A 27,707-nucleotide genomic window follows, 5' to 3' on the forward strand; every position below is an offset into this window, starting at 1 on the left:
TGAGAACACTACTGTAATAGAATGTTGTAAATTTGTTGTGCTTTAGTTGCATCAACATTAAGACAAGCACAGTCAAGTTCATGTGCGCACTGGCATCCTTTTGTGCAGATGTAAGTTGTAATATTACTTATGTTGTATATATCTGATTAATCTTATATAGGATGCATTGGTTGAGTTTAATAACCCTTTACCAGTGTTCACTCATTCTTCAGTTTTAGCTCAAATGCAATGCCTGACATTACTGACTATGACTGGGCATCCCTAAAACAGTCCTTCCAGGATTTTTGCGGACTTTTTTCTGATTTTTGCGGCCTAAAATGACTGAATTTGCGGCAGCTTTTCTCAAAATTTGCGGCAATATTTACAGCATGTTTTTATGGGTTCACAGACATCATCACCCCCCCGGTGATTACGCGTGCACCGGGAAGAAAGCGCTTGAATTCACCGCAGAATTAATAACATCGCTGTGAAATCTTGTGAGAAGCATTTAGGTTAAATTCATCGCAGAATTATCTGTTAAACAACAGATATCAGATCAAACAGTGTCCACAGCAGCACTGTTTGATCTGACATCTGTGGTTTAACAGAGAATTCTGTGACGAATGTAAACGCTTCTCACAATATTTCACAGCGATGAAATTAATTCTGCAGTGAATTCAAGCGCTTTCTTCTCAGTGCTGTGTAGAAATGTTGTTGCGTGATCGAGATCGGACCACTGCTCTGAACTCCTGTTGCGATGCATTGTCTATTATTGGTCCAAACTGCGCAGCTCAAACGAGTTGACAAAATGCATGTTGCGATGGCGTCACGGGACGTGTCTAAGCCCAAAATCTGTGGAAAATCTGCTGCAATTAAGAAAAAATGCAAGCTCCTCCGATTACTGCGGAGTTTACTTGATTTTGCAATAAATTCAGTGATTGCAGAATCACAAAATCCTGGAGGGACTGCTAAGTGTTACCAATGAAGTATAAATTAGGGATGGGCATATTTGTCAGTTTTTCATTTCGAGTACTGATAGGTCTTAAAAATGACTCGAGTACTCTGTATGATTTTGATTCACTTAAATAGAATGAGCTCAAGTGTCATCTGATAAGATTCAGACTACTCTGGTCATATTGTATGTATCTGCTTCACTTAAAAAGAACCATCTCATAAGAGTAATTTGTTCACTTAGGATTTGGTGGGTAGCAGTTTCACATGGCCAGAAGAATGCACGTTTGAAAAACGCTAATTAAACCGAAAGTCATGAAAATCATGAATATATCTATATATGTATATATACACACATATATATACATACAGGCCTTTACATTAACTTTTTTGCTCACCAGCCACTGTGGCTAGTGGTTTTCCAAAGTTACTAGCCACTCAGCATTTTCACTGGCCACAATTTTGATGTTGGTAAATTACATTTTATATGATTAAAGTTGACTTTGTTATGCTTAAATTACTTTATTTTGAGTCATTTTACTTGATTTAGAATATTTAAAACCCTTTCAAACTTTTAAATGCAGATTGACCACCCAAATCAAGACTACATTGTATATCAGCTGGTATGTACAGGTGGGCAAGAGGTAGACAATATGAGCATGGGCTAATATGAGAAATTGTATAAGTTATTTGTGTTAGGCTATATAAAAGAACAAAGAAGCAAATTACAAAAACAATAGTACATTAAAAATAATCTTTTTTCAGATACAGTAGGTTTATTTAACATATAGCCTACATTTATTTAACATCTTTTGTTGTTTGATTAACATTAATGACAGACTATAGGCCTATTTAATTGGGCTGCTGAATGCATGGACGTAACTGACGCATATCCAGTTATTACCCACCTGTTTACGTCCACTTAAGCCATAACCGACTGTATTCACGCGAGATACTCCACACGATGGACATTTAGACATCTGTGTGCACGTGTATTTGACTATTCAGGCGCGAGGAGAACTGATCGCGCGCGCGACAGAGAGAGCGCGCGCACGCGAGCGAGCGCTTTTGTTGTGTGTCATTCAGCGCAATTCCGCCTATCCCTCCTTCACTAACTGCACGTAAATAACGAATTGTGTGATTGGATTTTGTGCTACGACGATCTTCGACGATCATTTGGCTGTAAACTGAAATTATATTCAACCCGCCAAAGTGGCTAGTGGGAGTGGCTGTCTTACCCGCCACAGCTGAAATCTACCCGCATTTGGCGGGTTGGCGGGTGTTAATGTCAAGCCCTGTATACATATATACACCATTACCATGGTAACACAGCATAAGCTTGTGTACAGAAAGCCACATCTCTCAGCATGCGTTCGCAAATTCAGTTCTTATTGCACTTGAATGGTTGAATACACATGCAATAGTGAAAATTCCCATCTTGTGGAGATTATGTAAACACAGTCAGTTATATTTCAAGTGAAAGTAAACAACTGCAGTGTTGAGAGTTCAAAATTAAGAGCTCCAACCAATATTCATTGTGCAAATTGAACAAAGAAAAAAGTCTGTGCATTGACCTGTACCTGAACTTTAAAGGGGACTAAGCCCTCTTGTAGTTGTCATATAGTGTCTCAGTCTACATTACAGTACATATTAATAATAATAATAATAATAGTTATAATATTATAATATCATGAGCTGAACATGAACTGAAACGTGAAAATAATGCATAACTGGTGCCTGCTACGTTCCCAAATGCACGCTAAATTCAGCACATGAAGATGGTGTTCACTGCATTCATTCACTGTGAACAGGTATTGAGAAGCAAACCCGAGGAGCTGATCACGTGCTGATCATGTGAGCGAAGTGCGTACTTCTCTTTGCACAGTGCAAATAGACAGTCTTTCGCTAATTGATAAGGAAACAAACCTTTATCATGCTTTCGATTTTAGTTTGTTTGACAGCAATGGTGCAAAACACAACATTAAAGAACTTTTATGTTATTATTTGAAGTTTAAATATATTTTTCAGGCCGCCACAGTCTAGTTAATGAATGGGAAGCACTGAAATCTATTTGTGGTGGGCAATGTTGATACTGTGGTGGGCTGCCACAAATAAATCAATGTATGGGAAACACAGGCTGTTTCTCAATTCCAAAAACTCGAAGAACTTAAGTTCTCGTGGAGACCGGTTTTGCCACTGTAATGTCTGGCCCCAGTTAATTAAAAAATTAACTGGGGCCCTGTGAATTTAAGCAACAGCTCACTGGTCTGTGGAAACGTTTTCAAGGATGTCTGGATGAGACTGATGACAGTGTACAGCCACATGTGCTGTAGCAGCATATGCAGCACTGTACAGCATTGCACAGAAACGGGCCATCTGTCCTACTTAACCCCGACCCCCATCATAATGATAACCCTGTCTGTGGCCTTCACACGTCTGTGTTTAGACACAATAAGTTGGATCCAATCTAAACAAGGCTATGAAAAATGCAAATAATAACTACAATATAACCCTTCTCTGAGAAGCTTTCTTTTTAAAAGAGCACAAAGCCCAAAAATAGACACATCTGTGCCATTATACAACCCAGAGCTGAGCAGATACTTGGATTGCTCTAGGTCAGAGTAGGAATGGAAGCGTGTTTTTATTTATTCACTCATTTACAGACACCACATACCCAGAGGGATGCGATATCGAATGCCAAAGTTTTACTGCACTCGATAAACAGCAACACATTTGCAGCATCCAGCCTAGAATACGGCATAACACTTGGAAAGGATCATGTCACGCATGTGGGCACTCGACCGACAGGGAACAATCACATAGGAGATTGCTGTAATACTGCAACTGTTCTCCTAGTCAAAAGGGGTTTTCAAACTTTGTGATGTCACAGACACTCAAACATGATGATCCTCTTACAAGAGACCCCCATACTGAAAGATAAAGCTGGCTATATATTCATGTATAAAGAACCATTTGTACTGTACAAATTATGAATGTGTAAAATAGTGTCTGGAAAGTATTTGACTTCTATTCTGTGGACATTATTTTTTTTTTCAAATCTACAAACCTGAAATCTATAGTTTTATGTGGATTTATATACAAGTCGCCAAGTTTCTGCAGAGTCATTAGCTACAGACCTCCAAACTTCGTGTAGCCCTTAGATTAGCTCAAGAATAGTGCGTAGAGAGCTTCATGGAATGGGTTTCTAAAGTGCAATGCAAAGCGTCGGATGCAGCCACGCTGGACTCTAGAGCAGTGGAGACGTGTTCTCTGCAGTGACGAATCACGCTTCTTTGTCTGGCAATCCGATGGACGAGTCTGGGTTTGGCGGTTGCCAGGAGAACGGTACTTGCCTGACTGCACTGTGCCAAGTGTAAAGTTTCGTGGAGGGGGGATTATGGTGTGGGGTTGTTTTTCAGGGTTTGGGCTTGGCCCCTTAGTTCCAGTGAAAGGAACTCTTAATGCTTCAAGACATTTTGACATTTCATGCTCCCAACTTTGTTTGCGTGCATGCGTGTAAACAGGGCTCCAAAAAATGTAATTAAGGAGCCACTGGCTCCTAGAAGGGAAAAAAAAACAAAAAAAAAAAACAGGCGCCAACTTATTTAAGTGCCACAAAAGAATAAACTTTTTTTAATTTTGTCATGTGTTGTCACGTCTGCCCTCCTTTTATAGCATCAGCATTTTCATCCATCTTGTGGATGTCCTGGGAACTAAGATTCACTTAAAGGGGTCATATAATGCCACTTTTACAAGATGTAAAATAAATCTCTGATGTCCCCAGAGTGTGTATGTAAAGTTTTAGCTCAAAATACCCCACAGATCATTTTTTATAGAATGTTAAATTTGTCAGTTTTTTGAGGGTGAGCAAAAACGCTCAGATTTTGTGTCCCTTTAAATGCAATTGAGCTACTGCTCCCAAGAAGAGGGCGGAGTTTCAAGGGCTCGTGTTAGCATAGTACTGTTAGCAGTGCCGATTAGCTCACGCAGACTCTCTGGAAATGTCAGAAACTGTTCAGCCTTTTATGTTCAAACTGGAGTCGGACAATGATGGAGAGACTCCAGAAGAAGTGACAACATGTAGAATGCAAGGACATTTCTGAATGGTTAGTTGCTTATTTTATGTAGCTGATGTGGGATATCTTAAAGTCATTCATTAGCATATTCTGTCATGATCATCTATAAATCGCTCGTGTGCAATAGCACTTTGAAAAATAACACAAAATCCTCATAGAATTAACATCCAATTAATCATGCGTTAAATAATGTTTTATAAAGCCAATTTCTTGGTGTACTTTACCGAGTCACTTTAAAGCTTAATAATTCATTCCAGATGTTTAGGTATATGGTGTGTACTTGAGTTCATGATCAAAAATAGAGATGCAGTAGTCCTCATAAATCCAAAGTTTTTTTAGTCTTATTTTGGTCTATCTTTATTCCGGGCTTGCAAACAAACTGCTTTATCCCAAAATGTCAGGAAATATTTACTAAGCCTGTCAACAGGACTTTAACATAGGCACACGCTGAAAACGGACACAAGGAGGAGAACAGACGCACCAGCAGAGAAAATACTGCACCATGCTCACTGTTCGCGAAATATAGGAAGAATAATACAAATATTAAATTGGGGTTGATATGAATGCATCTCTGAAGGGAACTGTCTTCAGAAAAGTTTTGATGGCTTTTCCTATTATCTCCAGCGCAGCGCTGTTTTGTGTATAGTGGTAACCATGGAAACGCTATATTACTGCTGTTCCACAAGCGCCACCTACTGTCAGAGAGTGAATTTGCATTTCATTCAGTCCGTCTGCTGATTTTGTTTTGTTATGTAGCACAATTTCACAAAGCTAAAGTCAGACTGTTTTTGCTGTTAATCTTGAAATTATACAATAATTTAAATGAAAAACAATTGTTCATGCTCATGTGCATAACATCTTTGTTGGGATTGTGATAAAAATGCAGTGTTTGCCACCAATGTCAAAGAGCTACACATATTTTTTGAACAAATAAACAACAAATAAATTTGCTTTAAAAAAAAAAAAATCTGCAACCACTATCAGAATCAGCCAATTTGCTTCTATTGGCCATGAAAAATCAAAATAGGTACATCACTAATAATAATTAAAAAAATAAATAAATAAAGGATTATGTGCACTAAGGTTAAATATTAGTATAAACATATTTATTCTAGGGATAGTTCACACAAAATGATCATTTTTTTCCAAACCTGTAAATTGTGGTGGTGGAGAGATGCAAAAAACTGTAGGTGAGTCAGCTTTGAATATAGGCCTTCTCTCGAGATTATTGGGTAGATCATTTCATTTTGTTTTCTTTATAAACAAACATTCTAAATGTTACAAATAAACTTTGTTAATAAAATAATTTAAACCACTGTGTCAATTCGACTCTACATACCTATAAAACAACCTATATTAATAATATTTTATTGTTGTTATTTAATATTTTGTTATCCCTCTGATGCACATCTTTACAAATATGAAAATATAATTTAGGAATGACATATCAATAGTAATTATATATGGATGTGATGTTAAAAGAAACAAATATTTTCATAATTTGTTTATCAAGATATTGAAATTCTTTACCAACACATAGGTTATGTCTAATACATTGCAGATATATATTTTGTAACTGATGTTAAAAATACAATTTAGTGGAAAACCAAATCCTGGTGGGTAGAGGTCATTTTTATTTACAGGTTGTAAACTTAAAACAGAACATCAAGTTAATATGGTCCTTTAAGTATTGCAAAGTATTCCAAAGTATTTAGATTAAGTTACTAAACTTGAGTAATGTAACGAAATACGTTACTGATTACTTTTTAAAGCATGTATTTTGTAATCTGTAGTGAAATACATTCTAAAAGTAACCTTCCCAACCCTGGTCTTACGTACTGTATTGCAATAACATGGCCTCACCGCTTTGTTTTGTGTTCTCGGGGGCAGGGTTTATGTAGGGCCCTATGATTTCCGCAATGCAGAAAACGCGGACGGAATCGCGGAATCCATTCATAAAAACGGAAAAACTTCAAAACTTCATCACTTCATCAGCATTTTATCGCTTTATTTGAGAAAATCGATCGTCATACCATAAACACACAGTAACTCAAAGGTCTTGGCAACCTGTCAAAATAAAAGTTTGATTTAACTTGACAGAAACATATTGTTGTACAGTAGAATTTAGATACGTTTCAATGTAATAAGAATTTCTGAATTTCTGAAAAACAAAAAAAACAAACATTTTTTAATTAATAAATTTGTTGTTCCCTTTCATTCGTCACTTTGACATTACAGAGACTGACGAAATGGGGTCTCACCCGAGAGCCCAATCACCTTCGAGTGTTAACAAAACGAGCCAATGATACGAAGAGTATCTTGGTCTGCGGAATTTGCATGCGCAAGCTCCGCCCCACTCTGTGGGTATATAAGGAGAAGCGCGAGCAACTCGCATTCAAGCTTTCGCTTCGGAGCCGAGCACATCGTGGCTGAGTGTTCTACAGGACGAGTCTCTGCAGTACTGGTGTGACGGCGCGTTTCAGTGGATTCCAGTGTGGATTCCAGATCAAGATGCTTAGATCAAGACTCAATTAACTTAAACAGTATCGAGTCCCCTCTGCCACACCCCGACCTAGTTCCTTTTCTCGTGAGGGGGCTATCTCGGTTGGTGGCCAGAGTGATCTGAGGGTAACGGTGTGGAACAACCCAACAAGTCAGCCTCCTCGGGTCACGCCCCCCCTCCCAGGCATCTCAGCCGGTGGAGCTTCCGGATGGGCCTGCTGCCTCCCCTTCTGGGGGACCCAGCGTCTCATTCGGGGCTCCAGAGGATGATCGTATGTCAATCGCTGCATCTCAAGGCGGGTTTGAGTCCTCGGGAGATGAAGATTCGGCTGCGGTGCCTCCCTCTGGGAGAGCAGCATTGTCCAAGTCAGATCCCGAGCTGACGGCCATGCTTGCCCGGGCAGCTGAGAGCATTGGGTTGGAGTGGAATCCTCCACCCCGTCCCGAACGCTCGAGGCTGGATGATTGGTTCCTGGGGGCTGCACGCTCTGGTGAACGCCAGGGCTCCCCACCGGTTCCTTTCTTCCCGGAAGTGCATGAGGAGGTTACCAGTTTATGGAGGGCACCTTTAACTGCCCGAAACCGTTCTGGTGCTTCCTCCGACCTTCACCTCCCTCGATGGCGGGGCGGCTAAAGGGTATGCTGGGGTACCCCCTGTGGAGCGTTCGGTTGTGATGCAGTTGCGTCCTCCGAGGGCTTCTACGTGCCGCGGTGATCCCAAGCTCCCGTCCTAGGCCTGTAAGTTCTCGTCCACACTTGTGGCCAAGGCTTACAGAGCTGCGGGTCAGGCCGCTTCCACCCTGCACGCCATGGCCACCTTGCAAGTCTATCAGGCTAAGGTGCTCAAAGGCCTGCACGAGGCAGGTGCTGACCAAGCGGCCCTTCATGAGGCTCGCACAGCCGCCGACCTTGCCCTTCAGGCGACTAAGGTCACGGCGCGCTCAATTAGTCAGGTGATGTCCACCTTGGTGGTCCAGGAGCGCCACCTATGGCTGAAACTGGCAGACGTGAGGGAGTCGGACCGTACTCAGCTCCTAAACTCCCCTGTCTCTCAGGCCAGCCTTTTCGGCGATGCAGTCGAGGTTGTTGCCCAGCAATTCTCGGCCGCTCAGAGACAGTCTGAGGCGATCAGCCATATCCTGCCCCGGCGGCCAGCTGCTGCTCCTACACCGCCGCCAGCTCAGGTGCCTCAGGCTGCTCGTCGCCGAGGTCACCCTCCCGCGGCTTCCTCCGCTCCCGCTCGGCCACAGCAGCAGCCTCCACCCCGGCCGCAGCGAGGAGACAGCCGTGGCAAGGCAGCGCAGCCCGTCTCCGCCCCTCCACCTGCCAAGCATCAGGCTAAGAAGCGGCGTTCCTGAGACGGGCGACCCGGAGTCGGAGACGACAGCTCTTCAGGAGTCGGTAGCAGGGCCGCTCCTTCCCCCGCAGGAGGGCCGGGGGAGAACCTTTCCATCCTCGCCACTGGCTCTGCCAGTGGTACCCATATCTTCACAAAAAGAGCTGTTTCCTCTACCTCCGGGTCCCAAGAGGGCACGGTTGACAGTGTGCTCTGTTGTTCGCAACACTCTCTTCCCCCCTCCCCTCTTTCCCTTCAGAGCCAGCCCGAGAACGCTTTGCCTTCTCACGGAGCACCCTCTGTCACTCCACGGTTTAAGACGCAACCCGTATTACGGGACGCTGTGCCTCCCATATCAGGACCATCTGTTCCGTCTCGCTGCCCCACCGAGGGTGCACCTGTGGTTCCTTCGACCCCGCTGGCACGGTTTCTGGGAGCCTGGTTAGAGCTACCCAACTTGTCCTGCTGGCTCATTCGAACGATCAGGCACGGCTATGCGATTCAGTTCGCTCGGCATCCCCCCAGATTTCAGGGGATCCGCGCTACAATGGTGGGCAAAGATGCCCCTGTCATGCATTCGGAGATTGCTACCCTTTTGGCAAAGGGCGCGATCAAGCCGGTCCCTCCAGCCGAGATGAAGTCGGGTTTTTACAGCCCATACTTCATTGTACCCAAGAAAACAGGTGGGTTACGGCCAATCCTGGACCTTCAGGCTTTGAACCGGGCTCTTCACAGACTCCCGTTCAAGATGTTAACGCCCAAACGCATCTTCGAGTGCGTTCGTCCACTAGATTGGTTTGCAGCGATAGACCTGAAGGACACGTACTTTCATGTCTCCATTCTTCCTCAACACGGTCCGTTTCTTCGGTTTGCTTTCGAGGGGCAGGCATTTCAGTACAAGGTCCTCTCTTTCGGGCTGGCCGTCTCCCCGCGTCTTCACGAAGATCGCGGAGGGAGCTCTTGCTCCTCTCAGGGTCCAGGGTGTCCATAATCCCAACTACCTCGACGACTGGCTGATTCTAGCGCACTCTCGAGAACGGTTGTGCGAGCAGAGAGATCTAGTGCTCAGACACCTCGCCCGCCTGGGCCTCCGGGTCAACTGGGAAAAGAGCAAACTCTGCCCAGTGCAGAGGATCTCTTTTCTCGGTATGGAAATAGACTCGGTTGCCAAGTACGCGCAGCTTACGAGCGAGCGCGCGCAGTCTCTGCTGAAATGGCAAGACAGCGGTCCCACTGAAACTTTTTCAGAGGCTCCTGGGGCATATGGCTTCCGCAGCGCCAGTTATCCCTCTGGGGTTGCTCCATATGAGACCGCTTCAGCATTGGCTTCACAGCCGAGTCCCGAGATGGGCATGGCAACAGGGCACGCTTCAGGTGACCATCACCCCGGCTTGCCGTTTGACTCTCTCCCCGTGGCGGGACCTGGCTTTTCTTCGGGCTGGAGTTCCCTTAGAACCAGTGTCCAGGCATGTTGTTGTGTCAACCGATGCCTCTGCTATGGGTTGGGGTGCCATGTGCAACGGTCATGGTGCGTCGGGCTCCTGGACAGGACCCCAACTTCAGTGGCATGTCAATTGCCTCAAGTTGCTGACAGTACAGCTTGCTCTGCACCGCTTCAAGGCCCTGCTGAGAGACAAGCATGTATTAGTCCGTACAGACAATACAGCGACCATAGCTTACATCAACCATCAGGTTGACGCTCTCGCCGTATGTCGCAACTCGCCCGCCATCTCCTTTTATGAAGTCAGAAGCATCTGAAGTCGCTTCGAGCCATTCAATAAATCGTGCAGCCGACGAGCTCTCACGACAGCAGTCCCGCCCCGGGGAATGGAGACTCCGTCCTCAGTCGGTCCAGCAGATTTGGGAACGGTTCGGGGGCGCTCAGGTAAACCTTTTTGTCTCTCCAGACAATGCCCATTGCCAGCTGTTTTACTCCCTGACCGAGGGCACTCTCTGGTCAGATGCGATGGCGCACAAGCTGGCCGCGGGGTCTACGCAAGTATGCGTTTCCCCCAGTGAGCCTCCTTGCGCAGACTCTGTGCAAGATCAGGGAGGACAAGGAGTAGGTCCTGATGGTCGTCTCCTATTGGCCCGGCCGGACCTGGTTCTCCGAACTGATGCTCCTTGCGACGGTCCCTCCCTGGCCGATCCCTCTGAGAAAGGACCTTCTTTCTCAGAGACAGGGCACTCTCTGGCACCCACGTCCAGATCTGTGGAGACTACATGTGTGGTCCCTGGACGGGACACGGTCGGGTTAGGTACCTTACCGCCGCAGGTGGTAGCTACCATCACTTTAGCGCGAGCTTCGTCTACTAGACAAGTTTATGCACTGAAGTGGAACCTCTTCGTCACCTAGTGTTCTTCCAGGAATAAGAACCCCTGGACATGTCTGATCAGGTCTGTGCTGTCCTTTCTTCAAGAAGGGTTGGATCGAAGTATGTCTCCTTCCACCCTTAAGGTCTATGTGGCCGCTATTGCGGCCCATCATGACCTTGTTGAAGGTAGGTCTTTGGGGAAGCACGACCTGGTCGTTAGGTTCCTGAGGGGGGCGAGGAGACTTTTTCCTCCCCGCCCTTCACAGATTCCCTCTTGGGACCTCTCTTTAGTGTTATCTGCACTTCAGAGAGCTCCCTTTGAACCTTTGCTTTCAGTTGAGCTAAAGTTTCTATCTTTGAAGACTGCACTCCTGATAGCTTTGGCTTCTATTAACCCTCAGGGGTCTGAGGATTTTTGGGGCCTTGGAGAAGTTTTGACATGCCCTGACATTTGTGCTTTTTTCAGTTGTTCATAAACATATTAATGACAAAAGTGTCATTACACTGTATTCAGCACAAACTAGGCTACAATAATATGTGAGGAACATGTATGTACATGTTTGTGTTTTTGAAGGAATAACGTTTATGTGTGGTTATTGAAAAAAACAAAAAATTTAAGTCACTGAAATAAGGCCAAAAAAAATATATTAAAACTGTGTTCACAAGGATTCTGGGTATTGGAGGTTGTAGACTAGAGTTTTTGCTTCAGAATGAAGTAAAAATTATCCTTCCTACTCCTTCATATAAAACAACAGAGAGATTTAAATTTTCTAAGACACTTTTGGTCAAGAAACACAGTATGCATGGAGGCGTGAATCCTCATGTATAATGGGTGATTCTCACCTGAGAAGACAAAAGAATTGAATAATAATGACCTGAAATGACTTGCATATTAATGAGGCCTTTCAGTCAGGTAGGCTGTGAAAAAACCCTCTGTGATCATGCTGATAACAGGATTAACCCTCTGGAGTCTGAGGCTGATTTGGGGCCTGGAGAAGTTTTGACATGCTCTGACATTTGTGCTTTTTTCAGTTGTTCATAAACATATAAATGACAAAAGTGTCATTACACTGTATTCAGCACAAACTAGGCTACAATAATATGTGAGGAACATGTATGTACATGTTTGTGTTTTTGAAGGAATAATGTTTATGCGTGGTTACTGAAAAAACAAAAAACTTAAGTCACTAAAATAAGGCCAAAATAAGTATATTAAATCTGTGTTCACAAGACTTTTGGGTATTGGAGGTTGTAGACTAGAGTTTTTGCTTCAAAATTATGTAAAAATTATGCTGCCTACTCCTTCATATAAAACAATATATTGATTTAGTTTTTGTAAGACACTTTTTGCCAAGAAACACAGTATGCATGGAGGTGTGAATCACCACTGAAAAATGGGCCATTCTCACCTGAGAAGACAAAAGAATTGGATAGTAATGAGCTGAAATGACTTGCATATTAATGAGGCATTTCAGTCAGGTAGGCTGTGAAAAAAACCTTCTGTGATGTCTCAAGCTCATCATGATATATGAAACATACAGAAAAATATTATTACAATATAAAGTAATGGTTTTATATTATACTTTAAAATATAATGTATTTCTGTGATGCAAAGAGTCTGAATATAGGCTTTTAGTTTAAAAGTATGCACATTTGGAGAAATGTTGGATTCTCATATGCTTATGTCAATTTTCTATACAGAGAAGTTATATTTATTTAATATTCATTGTCTTTACTATGAGCGCTGGTGTTTTCAATTCATCCTTGAAGTCGGAGGGCGCTCTCTGTGCATTTTTAGTCCACAAATTCATCTAAAAGAAGAAGAGGCTATTCCATGAATGGAGTTTCCAATTCATACTGCAGCCGGAGGGCGCTAAAGAAACAAAAACTCATCTAAAATTCATCTGTAGAAGAAAAGAAAACAGGAACTAACTGCATGTCTTCTAGAGCTCCCTAACCATGACTTTTACATCCAGATAAACACTTTTCAAGACAATAAATACACGATTGAAGCGATGAATGCATGTATTGCCTCTGAATTTGCGTCTGAATAGCGCTGGCTCCGTGGGCGTGGCCGCATTAGCAGATAATGAGCTGAATCTCGGACTTCTGACATGGCTCTCTTTTCATACAGATTACATAAACACAGAAGGTTTGTTTTCGATTTGACTTACATGATTTAAAACCTGACATCTTAACGTTTTTTTAGACATAAGTTTAATTTTTCTGTGATTAGTATTCACTAAGTTACAGTTCATTTTCTGAGAACTATCAGATTGGACTTCGTTCAGAGGGAGAGGAGAAATCACGCATCATGTTAGTTTTCTTTATTTTACAAAAAGCACAACATTGTGTTTTTACTCTGAGTGTATACAAATAAAAGAAGATATTCTATAGTTTCAATTGATATATTACTTATGTCTCTATGACAAAAAATGACGGAGTATTTTAAGTCTGTTTTGCTGCAATGTGAAAAAAAACCTGCAAAACGCGCCGGCGCGTTTTCAGACCTCAGAGTGTTAAAGTCCACTCAGGACCAAAAAAAAAAACATTATTTTTGTGATCTCACGCATGCACGTATTATTGCACATGATATGAAGAAAATGTTGTATAGGCCTATGTTAAATTACACTACCAGTCAAAAGATTAAACACATTGCCATTATAATGTTTTTAAAAGAAGTCTCAAGTCTCTAACCAAATAATGGTTTTCTATTTTAATATACTTTAAAATATAATGTATTTCTGTGATGCAAAGCGTCTGAACATTCCTACCTCTAGGGCATTTCATATAGGCTACTATATTTGTTATATTATAGAGCCTAAATGTTGATGTGCAGTTGACAAACTATACATCATTAAAAAGATCTAAGACTCAAGCTTCACATTTTGACTCTTAAAATCTTATATTGACCATAATTTCTTAATATTCTTAAAAGCATACACATAATATAGGAGTAATATTTATTATTCTATATTTATTGTCATCATTATGAGCGCTGGATGCTGTGTTTTTAATTCATACTTGAGCCGGAGGGCGCTCTGCCCCTTTTGTCCACAAATGCCTCAGTAAAAGAAGAGGCATATCATGTGACAATCAAGGAACTAACAGAGGCAAGAGATCGCTAAATATGGCTATTCAAAACACTTTTGAAGACAATAAATACACGATTGAGATGACGAATGCATGTATTGACTGAATTTGCGTCTGAATAGCGCTGGCTCCGTGGGCGTGGCCGCATTAGCGGATAATGAGCTGAATCACAGACTTCTGACATGGCTCTCTTTTCATACAGATTACATAAACACAGAAGGTTTGTTTTCGATTTGACTGATATGTTTTAAAACCTGACATCTTAATGTTTTTTTTAGACATAAGTGTAATTTTTTTGTCATTAGTATTCACTAAGTTACAGTTCATTTTCTAAGAACTATCAGATTGGACTTCGTTCAGAGAGAGACGAGAGATCACGCATCATGTTAGTTTTCTTTATTTTACAAAAAGCACAACATTTTGTTTTTACTCTGAGTGTACACAAATGAAAGAAGATATTCCACAGATTAAAATGGTGTATAACTCTTAATTGTATCTGCAACATTGACGGAGTATTTTGAGTCTCTTTCACACTGATAAGAAAAAAAACACAGTGGTATTGCCGGCGATACCCTCAGACCTCAGAGTGTTAAGAGGGTTGGGGACCTACAGGCTTTCTCTGTTGACGAAGCATGCCTAGAATTCGGGCCGGATGACTCTCACGTTATCTTGAGACCCCGGCTCGGTTATGTGCCCAAAGTTCCCACCACTCCGTTCAGGGATCAGGTGGTGAACTTGCAAGCGCTGCCCCTAGAGGAGGCAGACCCAGCCCTGGCACTGCTCTGTCCAGTATGTGCTCTCCAAGGCTGTCTCCAAGCAGAGGCTAGCCCACTGGTTAGTGGATGCTATTGTCTTAGCATACCAGGCTCAAGACCTGCCATGCCCTCTGAGAGTGAGGGCTCACTCAACCAGGAGTGTTGCCTCCTCTTGGGCGTTGGAGCGTGGCGTCTCGCTGACAGATATTTGTAGAGCTGCTGGCTGGGCGACACCTAACACATTTGTGAGGTTTTATAATCTCCGTGTAGAGCCGTTATCCTCTCGTATACTCACCCCTTCGGGCCAGTAGCTGGATCCGCTCGGTGTCATTCGCTTGCTGCGCCATTCCACTCTACAGATTGGATGCGTTCGCTCTCTCTCAGTAAGTTCCTTATTAGAACCCTGGGTCCCTCCAGCACTGTCGATGTCTACATTTGCGTGCTGCCCCTCTGTCAGCCCTTATGTTAGACTAGGTGTTCCATGTGTTGTGATTCCCTGCGGGTAATCCCACGTGTGTATTCCACTTTAAGTCTCCTTGGAGCATGCGTCTTCCCCTAGCAAGCCACTTGCTATTCTGACGTGTAATTCCACCCCTCAGGTTGGTTACCTCAGTTATCACCGCTATGCGGGTATTTCTGTAAGTCCTCCACGAGTAGGCAGCCTGTTAGCATACTCCTCGGGTATGCTACCCAGTGTGCTTTGTGTGTATGGTCCTTCTATCATACTTTCACGGCAAGGTACTATTCTCAGACTGTTCACTGGAAGACAGCTATTGTGGCGTTTTAGTAGGGACCCCATTTCGTCAGTCTCTGACGTAACGTCAAAGTGACCGACTGAAAGGGAACGTCTAGGTTACGTATGTATATACCCACAGAGTGGGGCGAAGCTTGCGCATGCAAATTCCGCAGACCAAGATACTCTTCGTATCATTGGCTCGTTTTGTTAACACTCGAAGGTGATTGGGCTCTCGGGTGAGACCCCATTTCATCAGTCTCTGACGTAATGTCTCCGTTCCCTCCTTCAGGGAACGAGGGTTACATACGTAACCTAGACGTTTTTAAAAATTCAATTAATTAGACATTCTTTTTTATTATTAAAATTTTATTTAACCATTAAAATCAAGTCCAAAAAACTTAAAATGGAAAAAAAAAACAAATCCAGAAAAATTAAAACGGAAAAAACGGAATTTTGAAAAAAATAAAACGGATTTCATAGGGCCCTATTTATGTAAATTTTAGAGTTAGTGATGTCACTAACCCGGGAAGAAGCTTGTTGTAGTCCCTACCTGTCGTTTGTTGTAGTCCTTGTTTATGCTCAAACAGCCACATTACACAATAACTAAAGTTAAAAAAGTGAAATCATAATCAACCACCCCTTTAAAGTAGGAACTGAAATGCTTCTCAAACTTGAGAACTACAATACGTCACAAAGAATTGTTCTTTACACAGAATCTGAACCAGTGTCACAGACCATAATATCAGCATCGCTTGGCAAATGAGTATAGTTTGGCTTCCCTCCTAATGCATCCTAAAAAACTTTGTCATATGTCTTGCACACACACAATTTATTTTTCTTCATTAGTAATATCTGAGAGGTCAATTTGGTGAAAGGCAGCTCTTCACATGCAATTATATGGGTGGTCTTGAATTTCATTTTAGCTCCTTCCATTCTTTCTCATGTAGACAACAGGTCAAGTAAAAAATATAAGGATTCTGTGACGATTGTTCTCCAGCTGTTTCATACAATCTCTTTCCAAGGTCGAAATTCTGATTCAGCGATCTGTCAGATCACATTAAAGAAAAAATCTATTTTGTAGTAACATGTAACTAAGGCACTGTAAAATACAGTGTTACCAAAAGTCCATATGTAAAAACAAACATACTACTAAATTTTGAATTTTTTTTTTTTTTTTTTTTTTTTTGCAATTTTGCCAATACAAGTATTCTGAGATAAAAGATCATCTATGAGCAACAAAACTGTCCTGTGGGAAGGTGGAAGACCAGAATATGAAGAGAATGTTGAGAGGAAAAAGAAGACAACTTGAGATATGGACAGCGGCAGACAGTCAGAGCATGTTTTGAGGTCAGTTCTGGCCAGCAGGGTTTTGTCAGAGGCTTCCATCTGGGCACCAGTGTATCATCAGTCAGGGCAGACATTATTGTTAAAAGTCATTACAGCCAGGCTGCAAATCCCATGTTCCTCAGCTGTTTGATTCCATCTGGAAAGAAACCAGCTGGACAGCCCACATCATTTATCAATTGTCTAGTCTGCTGAAGAGGAAGTTCTGCTGTGCACTTCGATTTGGCCTGGCTCAAGTGCATGCAACAGTGTTATCAAAGAAAAACAATGAGAAAAGAGATGAAGATACGACAAGAAAAGGGGCAAGAGAGGACAAACTAGAGTAAGAATCCCATAGAGTTACAATGGAGAGGCTAGAGTCATATCTAGAGACCTGAATATCTTGACAGTGGGCCGATAAGTAATGAGCTAGCAACAATCCAGAACGCCCAGAACCACATGCTAAAAAGCACTTAGAATATTATAAGAACTGCATATTAACATCCTTCTAGCATCATTGCAGTCAGTTCTATATGAGCGGACATTACACAAAATGCAAAAATAAATGTCAGCTCAGGTGTGAAATATGTGTAAGCATACGAAAATATCGTAATTGCTGATAATGTCGAAGCTGACATTGAGTGTAACTCACTTTGCAAAAAAAAAAAAAACATGAATAGGCTACAGTAAGATAGCAGTTAGAATGACCCCAAAATTCAATATATGGTGGCAAAAATGCCCCTATATGAGTTTTTGTCCGATATGATATAGTTAAGCAATATTACGCAAGCACCGAATATCAGTACGATGTGCAAATGCTAATGTGATACTGATTTTATACAGTTAAATTACAGTTAAATAAACAAGATGTTAATAATAATATTAACGTTAGTATTAATATTAATACAGAACCACTGTGCATTTCTGAGCAACACAGGTGTTTCGGTCCTGAATCTGAATGAGTCAGCATTTTTTGAACAAATCAATGATTCACATGCTTTGTTCCTGAATGAATCAGGAACAATATATATAATGTAAAGGGCTATTCAGACATCTAGTGGCTGCAGTATGGTATTACAGATTATTTTTTAGTCCTTTGATAAAGAAAGTGTTTTTGTAGCTATAAGGCAGAGTTTACACTGTACAACCATGTTGTTTGCATTTTCTTCTTTGAAAACAAAATAGCAGCGAAATTTCCATGAATTGAAAGCGTTTTTCCCCCGCGGGCAGCATCATTTCAACTAGCAGCAGTGATTCAATCTGCGTCTGAGGAGACTGTAGGCGCATACACCAATGTGTGGCTCACGTGAGTCATCATTGGCAACAGAACCAGGAAATACTGTACAATCAAGCAGCGCTTAATATGTTTTATTATGGCAAAATAATTATTTATTTAGTTTTAAATGAAACGATTGTAATCCTGATAGTATCCCCCCTTTTTTCAAAATGTACCTGTAATCTGATTACTATGTCTTTTGACGTAACTGTAACGAATTACAGTTACTGGATTTTATTCTAATTACGTAACGCCATTACATGTATTCCGTTATGTATTCCAACCCTGCTCGAGATGCACTATGGTTCTGGTGTGATCTTTGTTTGGAACTATTTTTGCAGATGAAGCAAAACAAAAACAGTCAATACTGCATCAAAATTACAAGTGACTTAATATTAACTACTTGTTTACTGAACTGTTGTATGAAATGTGTCACATTTTCAATTGTGATGGTATTCAGGAAAACAGCACTCTTGGTCATGTGAGGTTGCTTAAAGGGTTAGTTCACCCAAAAATTCTCATTACAATTTTCAAGTCATTAATTACTCACCCTCATGAATCTTTTGTTTTGAATCAGTGGTTCGGAGCACTTATCAACTGCCAAAATCACACCCCCCCCAGTGGTGAACCATTGAAATTCGAAACACTTATGACGTAATGAAGCCTCTTGTTTACTGAAATCACATGACTTGATACACGCTCCAAACCACTGATTAGAAACAAAAGATTTGTAAAGCTTTGAAGCTTCATGAAGCGATGTTTTGAAATTGCCCATGACTAGTTATTGTTGAATTAAGTTGTTATTTTGTTTTTTGGTGCACAAAAAGTATTCTCGTCGCTTCATAACATTATGGTTGAACCACTATACTCATATGAACTGTTTTAAAAATGTCTTTAGTAGCTTTCTGGGCATTGAAAGTGTCAATTGCGCAACCTTGTTACCTTCAGTACATTATATATTATTATCCACTATTACCCATTATTATCCAGCCTCAACAGCGCAACCTTGTTACCTTCAGTACATTATATATTATTATCCACTTCATATTGATTTCATTTGATTAGTGTAATTATTCTAATTTAATTCTTGATTAAACCTACGAATTTGAGATAAAAGATGGTGCATAAATCTAATAAGGGTCAAAATACTCCCCTGGAAATCAAGTATTGATTGCCTCATAAAGGTAAAGTTCATTATTTTTGCCTCTGCTGTGAACTGACCACCGTTGTGATCAACAAAATCCCAGAAAATATCGAAACATTGCTTTCTGTCAATATCACACACCCCTACATCAATATATTATGGTTTTGAAAAGTGATGAAATGCATTTCCACTTCCCAGTATGAAAATAAACGAGCAGAGGTGCAAGGGTTGAGCTGCGGGTTTGTGTATGACAGGGTTTGCTGGGTAATCCGTCATAATGCCATCATGTTGCATACTTTGAGGTGGCTGTATGGGGATGTATTTAGAGCTGTAAAACAAACCAGAGGCCAGATCTACAACATTGTAATAGTAAAGCAGCAAGAGAAAGATGCTGGGAACAATTACAGTACGATAGTTTAGTTATATATGCCAGCTATGTATGTACAGAGAGGAAACTCGAGCATATGTGGCATCTATAAAGCCAGAAAATCCAACTACTGTTATGAATGGAGGATTTTAAAACAATACTCCAAAATCAATGTTCCTTTATACTTTATTTGTAGATAAAGGTCTATGGTTTTGCATAAAAAGACTTTACCTTGCTGGAGATAATTGTTTCATGTTACTTGCTACCACATGTCTGTTAGATCAAAACACAGGAGTAGAAAAGACTATGAATTGTTCATCATGCGCATCGTAACTGAAATTTAAAACTGTTAAAAGAAAAGGGCTCAATAAACTGTTGCATCAATGATAAGCATCAATATATCTTCCCTTTGTGCTTTGAACTTTTCAATGCGGAGTGCAACCACCAGGGAGAAGGGGGCGTGGTCCATGGAAAATCACCCGTGCCCCATCCCCCTGTGGAAATAGGCCTGCCACCACAGCACTGAAGACTATAAACCACACGAATGAATAAGGAACATAATCCACAAAGGGAGAAGAGCAGCAACATGTGAACACATAACTAGACACTCATATCAGAAACAGTCACAGCTAAACAACGACCGACAAAACACAACTGAAACACAGAGGTAACTAAAACTAAATAAACATACACAAGGAAACGAGGGCTAAGAAACAACAAGTGAGAACTAATCATGGTAACTATAGGAGCTAACAAGGGACAAAGCAAACAGGAACTGAGCACAGAAACAACAGGAACAGAAAACACTTCGAGTCCTTAAGAAAGCGGAACACAAGACAGGAATCATGACAATTCTGGCTGTTCATTTCAATATAATGAAAATAAATCGGGACAGAAGCTGTCAAACTTTAAAAAGGATACAAAAACAGCACAAAAGAGGTCAGTGTGATTCATGAACTATGAATATGACTGTGACTGGATCATAGAGTCGGTGGGGTAAATGTGAGATTCGTGAATATATAATTCAGACTGGTTTTGTGATTCATTGAAATGTTCTGAATCAAAAGAATGATTCATTGATGAACCAGACATCATTGCTTCCTCATTAAGTCGACAAAAAGTGCTAAGGTGAATATTAGATATAGATTTTCAGTATATAATTAAGTACAATTTTGATTTGTTTGTCCCACAACTCATTTGGACCACTTTAACGATGCTTTTAGCCTCATTTTTTAGGCTTGAGAGACCCAGTCCCCTTTCACTGTAATTATATTGAAAAATGTGACCAGTATAACATTCAGAAATTCATCTTTTGTATTCCACAGAAGAGGAGTTTGAATAAATAATGACAATTCAAATTTTTGGGGTGGACTATTCCTTTTAAGTCACATTTTTTGTGTTAACGGTTTAGAAGTTTAATGAATTTTAGCAAGCACATAAACAACCCCCATTCACTTTGATTTGTCCTTTTCCACCCTTTTCCTTTTTGCCATTCTCGTTTGTTTTAAATCAATGTGCAATAGCAGCAAAAGGCTGTTTGCATTAGAAGAGTTGTTTAGATTTTCAGACGAGCCACTGACATCACCGGAAAGAGGGTCTTGTGACCACATTTTGGACTCTTTAAAACAATAGGAAACAGTCCATTCTGTCAGTCATTTATTGTCAAAGGGGATTTTGCGGTTTGCTTTAGTTTGTTTGATGAAATGTTGACATGCTCATTTGCACTTGAAGCTGTTCCTGATTTTGAAGTCTTGCTCTGAGTCATGTGAACATGGTGGTTTGATACTAAAATGCTGACAGTGATGTTTAAATTTGATTCTCTAGCTCAATGACACTGCTTTTGTCTAGTCTAGCAACGCCTATTAACAAAGCCTGATGTAACGGTTGACTGTCCTAGAGGCAGCTGCACAGACTCAACTAGGGCCAAATTTTTGTTCTTTCTTGCACAATTAGATTCGCTGTAGAAATTCAAAAGCACAACACAGTAGTTGATCTGTTGGTTCATCTCATATTTACTGACCTGATCTAGTGCTGCTCTAACTGCTGTAGAGTTTCGTGTTTTTTATGTTCTTGAGGCCTAACCTTAGCACACTTTACAATTTATACAGGTAATTTCCACTCAAATGATTTATAAACTGCCATTTTTAAGCAAGCCAGTTTACATGGCTGCAGCACAGCAAATTCCACTAATGCAAATAAAGCTGTGATTAAATTGAATAGGGAAAGACCAACATTTGCTATAATTCAACATAACAAATCTTTCAACTTTATAACATTTAAAGCGCCACCTATCACCCGATCTGCATTAAATTTTGCATGCTTCTTTAGAATCACATATTAGTTTAGTTCTGAGGTTTCATTTATGAATTATAGGCTTTTGGACACATTTGGTCACAAACATTTAAAAATGTAGCCAACCAAATATAAAAAAAATTTAATCATTTTTTTGCAATTATCGACCTAGGAAGTCCAGAAAATTGTATGACTGTTGAGTTTGAGTGAAAAACTTAGATTTTTTTTAATATTTAATGAACAATTTGACTTACTATGACATAAGACATAATATGGCAAGAAAACACCTCTTGCTATTAAGTTGTTCCAGCGAGCTCCACAAAAATAAATAAATAAATAAAAAGCAAACATACAGCATGAAAGGCATAGAGATTCATAAACTCTTATAAGCCAGATCATTTAATGAATTCCTTAAAACAACACAAAAAGCCATGGTTTGAATCACTAACATATTATTAATTAAATGAACACACTGAATCAACATCTTTCTATTAAAAAAAAACAAAAAAACAAAAGCAAAAAAATGCATACAGCATGACCAGCATATAGATTTGTGAGCAAATGAATCTTATGAATCAGTTCTTTTCAGTGAATCAATAACAAATAACACCAGTGTAGTCAGATTCAGGAACAACTGACACTTTTAAGCCAGTTCCTTTAATGTAATGACTAAAGGCCCGTTCACACCACGGACTACAAGAATAAAAATATAGTTTTAAAAATCATTCTAAATGTCATTATAGTTGTGACTCCACACCACAACTATAATGATAACGGCACAGAGGAAAGATATCGTTGCAATCACTTTCAGAATGATTTTTTTCCTGATGAAAGATAAAAACATTGAGAGTCAATTAGAATCCATCCTGGATTCGTGGCAGATGACAAAACGACAGCGTGTGCGGAGTGGTGTGGACGCTAATATAGTCATCATTATACAGGTGCTGGTCATATAATTAGAATATCGTGAAAAAGTTAATTTTTTTATTGTAAATTATTTTTAAAAAATGAAACTTTCATTTATTCTAGATTCCCTACATGTAAATTAAAACATTTCAAAAGTTTTTTTTTTTTTTTTTTAATTTGTTGATTAGAGCGTACAGCTAATGAAAGTCCAAAATCAAAATCTGAAAGTCCAAAGTCCAGTATCTCAAAATATTAGAATATTTACATTTGAGTTTCATTAAATGTCCATCCCTACAGTATAAATTCCCGGTATCTCGTTCTTTGAAACCACACTAATGGGGAAGACTGCTGACTTTTGGCAATGGTCCAGGAGACAATCATTTACACCCTCCACAAAGAGAGTAAGTCACAGAAGGTCATTACTGAATGGGGTGGCTGTTTACAGAGTGATGTATCAAAGCATATTAAATGCAAAGTTGACTAGAAGGAAGAAATTGGGTAGGCAAAGGTGCACAAGCAACAGGGATGACCGCAAGCTTGAGAATACTGTCAAGTAAAGCCGATTCAAACACTTGGGAGAGCTTCGCAATGAGTAGAATGAAGCCGGAGTCAGCGCATCAAGAGTCACCACACTCAGACATCTTCAGGAAAAGGACTACCAAGCCACTTCTGAAACAGAAACAACGTCAGAAGCATCTGAAGGAAGACTGGAAAGGCACAGAATCCAAGCTGCTTGAAGTCTAGTATGAGGTTTCTGAAGTCATTAATGATTTGGTGGGGCCGTGACGTCTGCTGGTGTTGGTCCATTGTGTTTTATCAAGTGCAAAGTCAATGCAGCCATCTTCCAGGAGATTTTGGAGCACTTTATGCTTCCATCTGCTGACAAGCTTTATGGAGATGCTGATTTCCTTTTCCAGCAGGACTTTAGCACCTGCCCACAGTGCAAAAACCACTTCCAAATGGTTTACTGACCATGATATTACTGTGCTTTATTGGCCAGCCAACATGCCTGACCTGAATCTATGGGATATTTTCAAGAGAAAGATGAGAAACAGTCGATCCAACAATATACAGATGATCTGAAGGCACAATAGTGCCTCAGCAGTGCCACAGGCTGATCACTTTCATGCCACACTTCACTGATGCTGTAATTTGTGCTAGGAGCAAGTCATTTGCTGTAATATGTGCTGCCGACCAAGTATTGAGTGTACAAATGAACATACTTTAAAGAACTTGAACTTTTCTGTTTTGAAAATCCATTTTTTGATTGATCTTAGGAAATATTCTAATATTTTGAGATACTGGATTTTGGACTTTCATGAGCTCTTAGTATGCTCTAATCATCAAAATTAAAAAAAAAAAAAACTTTTGAAATGTTTTACTTTACATTTTCATTTTTAAAACTTTACAAGTTTCATTTTTAAAAATAATTTACAATAAAAAAAATTAACTTTTTGATGATATTCTAATTATATGACCAGCACCTGTAGTTATCCTTCTTGGTATGCACAGGCCTTAAGACAAACTAATGGTTTGAATCATTCTAATGAATCATACATTAAATTAACTCACTGCATAAGTCAGAGCACTACTAAATCAAAATCTGACTCAACAAACCACAAGATTTCAATAATTTCAATGAAGTTATGAGTAGAAGATTCATGAAAATTAAATCGATACCATTAATGGCTGTTTAAAGGTGGGTTATGTATTTTTTTATCAACACTGTTTGGAAGTTAGTGTAGGAGACAGAGGAGACAGAATGAGCAAGAGGAAGATTTGATAAAAAATAAATTAAATTTTTTTTTTTTAAAAACGCAGAAAGAGAGATGATGAGACAATACAAAACAGCTCTAAAGAATATCACTGGAATGAAGGTTTATGACTGGGCAAGCACTTTAATACCAGTGTTAATATTAGAAAAGCTTTCCAGTGCTGGAGAGAGCTAAGCGGGAAGGCCTGAAAACAGACACGGAGGCTTCTTTAATTCCGCTTCACATTAGGGCTGTGTATTGCCAAGAATCTGGCGATACAATACGTATCACGATACAGGGGTTATGATACGATATGTAAGAAAGGTGATATATTGCGATATTTCTTGTTTTGTTTTTTTTTTGTTTTAGAAAGATCTCATTTAAGAACGGTCATAAAGAACACACAACCATATGCATAAAACCTGACAAGCAACTTTATTTTATTTAATAAATACAGTATCATCTGCATTTATATCACTAATCAGTGTTGTGCGCAGTCTAAGTAAAGGGAAAATAGTAAAGTGACTGCAGGATTCTTTGTGTGTATATGTTTTAAAGGTTCACAGTATAGCAGTTTTTAATTTCTAAACTTTTTAACAACAGAAAGTGCATAGTCCATTCCATGACTGAATGACTGTTTGTTTATATTTAATACTGTAAAGCTGTTTGCTTTAAAGCAGTCTAATGTATAAAGTGCTATTTAAAGTACTGAACTGCAGAGCTGGTGCAACCATATCCACATAGCTATGATTAGATGCTTTCTTTCTGCTGCCACCGCTGTCAATTTGGTTGTGTGTTTATTTTGTTACTGAGAGTAAAACGTGCAGTACATATCACATGTTCTATCAAAATGCTTCTCAGCAGCGCTGATGATGTCAGGATGTTAAGCGAGCTCTCAGATTCAATGCATTTCCTGAGTATTGGATTTTAACTTGGCTTATTTTGCAAACAAAATGACTCTTGTCGATTTCCTTAGTGGCTTCTTTATAGCTGAAGCCAAAGTGAGTCCACACTTCAGCTCTGTATACCACGGGAGCGGAATAATTCTTTCGTGTTGTGAGCTGGGTTTGCTAATGCTAACACTAGCACTGAAGCATTTTGTTGCACGTCAGCTGTGATAAACAGACATCCACTCTCGCATTGCGTGTGTAACAGTGGCCAGTGAGAGTTTTGCAGGTAAACCACTGCACACTGATGACCGCTAGAGAAATGCGGTGTTTGGCATCATTGTCAGTGCACTCACCTTGCTTTCCAGCAGCGGACGGGCCAGGGTTGAGACCGACTCGGAGAAGGGTGGTAAGGATTGGAGGGTGAGTTTTGGAGGCGGAGCACTGAAGAGAGAGGTGGGATTGTTTGAGTTGATTTCAAACATCAATAATGTCCAACAGCGTTGTTGAAAAATACATACCCCACCTTTAAATGACAATGTGTAGTTAAAGATATGCTTTTAAATTTTATAAATTTTAAGAAAAAAAATTAAAAACAGAGGCATGATTAATTGCACTTTTTAATACTGCATAAATTAACCCTCTGGTATAATTAATTTGGGGGTCACACGTTGTTGTTCGCTGTCAAAAGTGACGGAACACCCGAAATGTAACTTTTTATTTTCGGTAAAATCAATGTAATATATTTTGTTCAATAATATTTTTTTCTTTTTGATTTTGTATTTCTTGGTACAAATTAATATTTATGCAATCATTAATTATTAATAATTATGATCATTAATTTTGATCATTTTTTTCCCACACTGAAAATACAAAAAAAAAATCAATTTTTTATTACTTTTCAATTAAAGCAGTATTTCATGTTAAAATGGAGACAATGCCTTTAAAATCCAATTTTTGAAGGCACATTAGTGCCATCTCATGGGAATAATTAAAGAAAATATCTGTAATGCTGTGGTGTAACCACTAGATTCCTATATAGCACTATAAAAAGGCTTATAAATTCTCTAGTTGTTTTTAGGCACAAATACTTACTTTTATTAAGTTGTGGATTTGGATATATATTTAGACATTCTCAAAGACAACTTAGATTTTTTTTTGGTTGTTTGTTTAGGAGAGAACACAGAGAAAGACATTTTGGGTGCATTCAGACTTTGGTTCATTTGTTCCAGACCAAAGAAGGGAAAAAAACATTTAGTCCTGGTCCGATTAGCGTTCAGATTGGCAATTTTATCACCGAACCAAAAGATACCGAACCTTAAGGCATAGGAATACATTCACAACGTGATTGGTCAGATTTTATGACGTATTGCCTATTTTGAGACGGAACTTACCGAACATCCAAAACAATGCTGTGTGCTGAGATAAATGTGCTCGTTGTGTGTGCGTAGCCTGCATATGATGGTATTTTGGCCAGCTGGGAACTCGTGAAGAGCTTATAAAATGTGTAAAGTAGTTAAAACAGTGGCGGAAATCCATCCGTCACACACACAAACAATCTGCTGCGTGGAGACGCGCATCTGATGCTTGTGATGGGCAAACTCATGACTATGACAAGAAAAACTGACATGCGTGAGGATTCTGTCCTTTATAGGGTCTCGTCTTCCTGTTTTTGGTTCATGTTGCGTTCATATATCATTCGAACTGCACCAGAGTTCATTTGGAAGCGGACCGAGACCCATCTTTTCAGTGGTCTCGGTCCGCTTGTTTGGTGCACACCAGGGTTCGGATGGCAGCATTCACATGTTCAAATGAACCGCACTAACCGAGCAATCGCACCAGGGTTCATTTTAATTGAACCAAACATGACAAGTGTGAACGCACCCTTTGTTACACTTAACATCAAAATTCAACAAAAATGAACAGGAATGCTTTATCAGAGGTTAATCAACCTGATTTCAAACTCTTATTTGAAGTCTTCTGGCTCAATTTTGCCATATGGTTCAGAGCTCGAC

At 40.1% G+C, this 27,707-nt stretch overlaps 1 protein-coding gene across 9 annotated transcripts in view; it reads right to left on the reverse strand.

Annotated features, from left to right (window-relative positions):
- LOC125247827 overlaps nucleotides 1-26,166 on the reverse strand; it is a 363,538-nt gene extending 337,372 nt beyond the window's left edge. For 6 of the 9 annotated variants that reach the window (XR_007180189.1, XR_007180190.1, XR_007180188.1 and 3 more), the window contains exon 1: nucleotides 26,049-26,166. The gene's annotated coding sequence lies outside the window, so the exon portion shown is untranslated. The remainder of the gene's footprint in view (nucleotides 1-26,048) is intronic. The other 3 variants (XM_048159327.1, XM_048159331.1, XM_048159333.1) reach the window with 3 other exon arrangements.
- Between the last annotated feature and the right edge of the window lie 1,541 nt (nucleotides 26,167-27,707).

This window comes from Megalobrama amblycephala, linkage group LG15 (assembly GCF_018812025.1).
Source record: "Megalobrama amblycephala isolate DHTTF-2021 linkage group LG15, ASM1881202v1, whole genome shotgun sequence".
NCBI classification, from domain to species: Eukaryota; Metazoa; Chordata; class Actinopteri; order Cypriniformes; family Xenocyprididae; genus Megalobrama; species Megalobrama amblycephala.